The sequence below is a fragment of the Nicotiana attenuata genome, unplaced genomic scaffold, assembly GCF_001879085.1.
Source record: "Nicotiana attenuata strain UT unplaced genomic scaffold, NIATTr2, whole genome shotgun sequence".
NCBI lineage: Eukaryota > Viridiplantae > Streptophyta > Magnoliopsida > Solanales > Solanaceae > Nicotiana > Nicotiana attenuata.
In genome coordinates this window covers 50,323-54,795 of record NW_017673727.1, presented here as the reverse complement: position 1 = coordinate 54,795, position 4,473 = coordinate 50,323, and positions in this window count along the sequence as shown.

The window sequence follows — 4,473 nt, the reverse complement described above, 5'->3', positions numbered from 1 at the left end:
TGAGCATATTTTAATGGATTTGTACAATCATTGGCTAGTTTTGGAGCATTGTGCGTTGGTGTAAGTCTTTGGAGGAATGTAGAATGCCGGTTATGGGTCTTCGGAGCGAGGTGAGTCTCCTTTCTAACCTTGTGAGAGGGAATTGTCCCCTTAGGTGAGTTAATTGGTTATGTGCTCCTATTTGTGGGGGCTACGTACGCACGAGGTGACGAGAGTCCGTGCGTAGCTACTATTATGCAATTGTCCGGGTAGTCTAGGACCCCAAAAGCATGCTATACTTGGGATATTTGCAATCTTATTGACATTTGAATTGTTAAGATCAAATTGAACTAGTAAATGAATTTCAAAAAGGATTAGACTTCATTTTCTTAGATTGTTAAAAGAGGATTTGGTTTTTATTTGATAAGATGTTCCCCGATAATTCTTAATTTGACTATTTGAGCATGTATTTTTGTGTGTACCTGCGTCGCATGGATGATTCGCGAGCAGGGTATTTGTTTACTATATGTTGACCGCGTCGCATGGATGATTCGCGAGCAGGGGAAATAGATGCATCTATTGGTTCGATCCGTTCGACCCTCGGCAGTGCACAGTTTATATTTCTGTTGGATCGGGCCGTCGTCTCGGCATGATATGCGCATTTTTATATTGCTTACTTGAGATACTTGATGTTGATATTGCCTTTTGGCCTGACATAAATTGCTGAAGATAAATGGAAAGAAATCCTGAAAATCCTTTGTTATTTGTTAAAAGTGTTTACCTGTTTTACAGCTTTGTGAACTAGAGCATGCTATATAAACTCATGACTTCCTTACTTTTTAGTATATTATTACTGGACCATTAGTAAGTGTCAAAGTTGGCCATCTCGTCTCTACTTCTTCGAGATTAGGCGGGATACTCATTGGGTACGCGTTGTTTTCGTACTCATACTACACTTGCTGTGCATTTTTGTTGCACAGGTTTATCGTGTGGCTTAGCGGCATAGCGGCATGACGGCGCAGAGACTAGGTGAGCTGTATTTCCTCGAGGTGGTTCCGCAGCTAGTATAGTCTCTCTCTGGATTTTTATTATCTTTCTGTCCAATTGTATTCCGGACAGTTATTGCACTTATTGATTCCTCTTAGAAAATCTGCTCATGTACTTGTGACACCGGGTTCTGGGGGTGTATTTGGATTTGTTCGGAAATTTTAAAGGTTGTTTAATATATTTCATTATTCATTCGTAGGAATATACTGAGTATCGTTTTAAATGTAATAAAAAAGTGTTTTCGAAATTATTAAAATAAGAATTTAATTAAGTATTTTAGTTGGCTGGCCTGACAGCGGTGTCCGGCGCCACCACGATCCTTAGTGGATTTTGGGTCATGACAATTATCTTGTCATTTTATGCCTTTTATTGATTTATGCTCGACATTGCTCATAATTGTAAAAGGACATTCAAAACTTTTGAAAGTTAAAAGTATAATATTGAATAAAATTATTGGTGCAGTATATTTTAAAAAGTGAATTATCTACCTTATTGTCCAGGAACCTGTACCTCTTATTTCTTAAATCTTTTTATTCTTGTTTTATCTATTTTTTAATTTTTATATATAACTTATGTGTAAGGCTTATACAAAGTGAGATTTTAATAAATCTCTAAATATTATAACTTTCAACGTGATTCGAGTAAAAAAACAAATTAATAAGTAATATTTTAATTAATTTTAAGCTCTTAAATATTAAAAAAGTAATTAAATAACTATTATATGAAGTGTTTCTTATAACAATTAACACAAAAGTCGAGGGAATTCAGAATATTTATTTTGTGAAAAAGATTAAGTTTGAAATGAAAAGAAAAAGCATTAGTTAAAATTTTAGTACTTTATTCTAGGTAAATATTATTTTATTAATAGTACTACATTGGATGGTAATACTCACATTTTCTTATTTAATGAACATGTTATGGTGAAGGCTAAGAATTAGGACTTCTTAATTAGCTCGACAATAAAATATTTAATAATCAAAATTTTAGGTGATTAAATATCCTAATTATTGGAAAAGTAACTTAAATAACAATTATGGCGAATGTAGAAATTTATGTTTAGATGATACAAAAGACGAACGATATTTCGCTAAGGGCCTTCATGCTTTTAATATAGTATATATGTATATATAGATGTATTGTTAAAATAAATCAAAAGAAAAATATAAAAGATGTGTCGCCATATTGGAGGGGAACAATTTTACGATAAATGATCAAAACGGTCCTTATTGTATTTGGGTTGCTTTATTTGATCCTTCGTATATCCCTTTTGACAAGTATAGTTCTTAATGTATGTAAATATGTGATACATTTGGTCCTCAGTCCTAGTAAACCGGATAAATATTGTCCTGATTTTGTAGTTATATGAAAGAATCTCATTCTAATACTAGTAATATTTTAATTTTCCTAAACTTAGTAATGTTACTAGTCTCTTGCTATGCGCGTTGTGCGTGTATCCAATCTCCATGAAGTCAAAATTTAAAAGATCACGTTACTATTATATTCAAAATTATGTTTGAGTTATATAAAATTAAAAATAATGTTTAAGTTCTTGTAAATAATAATTGTTGATCTTATATGTCACATAAGTTCTCCATCATCAGTAGAGATATTCAACATAAAAGTATTGACGTAGACAATACTTTATTATTTGGGAGGTTTGGTCTAAAACTCTCTTTTCTCTTCGATAAATATTCTGGCTTAGTTCATATTTTTATGCGGAAGAAGACAATAGAAGGAGAATTAATATGCACAAAGCAATAAACATAAATTGAGAGAAGAACAATAAAAACGTACCAATAGTATATAGTTTGAAATTGTTGCATGTTGATTTTTGTCTTAAATTTGATATGGGCATATCTTATTTAATAGTAAAATTTTAATGATTTTGAGTCCTAAATAGTTAGACCTAATTCAAATAAGAAAATATTTAATAATTAAAATTTTAGTTAATTTTAAAGTCCTAAATACTTTAAAATAATTTATTTTATCTAGTGTAAAATTAATTTTTAAAGGGTAAAAATAAAAATCATACGTGCTTTGCGCGTGTACACGTGTCAATCAATATAAATTTTATGAACATCATATGAATGTTTATCAACTTATGTTATCTGACATGCAATTGTTATGTGTTATTTTGAAAATATTTGTTCAATTTGTGGTTGAACTATAGGGTATAATAATCGTAATTGTAGGGTTATCTTATATCTAATTATAGTATTTATTAGAATATGTATTTACATTTTGTGAAAGAAGTGTTATTAAAGGGTAATATACACGCTTATACCTTTCACACAAAAAAGTCTTTCTGTAAGTTCTTCTATACTTTTACTCTAATAATTAAATTATATAAAATTTATGAGTATTAACTCTATGACCGATTAAAATCTGCAATTAAGAATAAGAAAAATTGAAGAAGTGTCAACATTAGTTATAGTTTACTACTTAGTCTTTCTCTATCGTATTTTTTATTTTTACTAATATAGATTTAACTGGTTATACTTTTATAAAATAAAAAAAAAAATAAATTAAAACTACATCAAGTAACAGCTAACTTTACTTCTTACCATTGATTATTTTATTTTGATATTACTTGTGTTTTATAAAATTATTGTGTTACATAAAATAAGGAAAAGATTGCGCAATAAATATAATATAATAAGACTTTTTATATATAGTTCAAAAAAGAAAGAATTTAGTGTTAAAAAATTTAGTAGATTTATATCTCCTAAATATTAGGGAAAAACTTAAATTCCCGAAACAAATATTCTTAAAAAAAAAAAACAAATAGGACTTAACTTCCCTAGGCTTCGTTTAAGTTCACTAGCGGAGGGGAAATGATGAAGTCATGCTCTCTCTGAAGGCGCGCGTTACGCAGGGATAGCTAACGTACGCACATCACGATGACTAGACGGAAACCACAGACAAAGGCACCGCTAGCAAAACCGGAGGCGGCAGACGGAGAAAGAATGGTAACACCGGAGTCGGGGATCCCACAAATGGTAAATCAAATGCAATTAGTACACTGGATGACGGGAATGGGCAGTGCACCAACTGTCATGCAAGCTTCAAAGTGTGCTGAAATGGAGAAGCCTCAACCAGTAGAGGTAGATAACAACAGAGTAGCTAGGAAGCTCACGTTCTCAAATCAACTCTCAAACCAGGAGGAAACAAAGGTGACACTAGCTGAGGTGGTTCAAGGTAACAGATCTCAACAACAGGGGATGCAATTGGAGTACTATCCCCCAATTATCAAAGAAGGAGTAAAGGTAGTTCGACTGAATCAAGTTGAGGTGGCGGAGTATACCCAAAAATGGCAAGCAACGCTAATTGGGTATGTACTGGGAGGAAATCCATCCTTCAAAGAAATGCTCAAATTCGTATATGGTGTGTGGAACTTTGTAGCAACTCCGCAGGTATTTCTTCATGATGATGGATACTTTGTTTTCA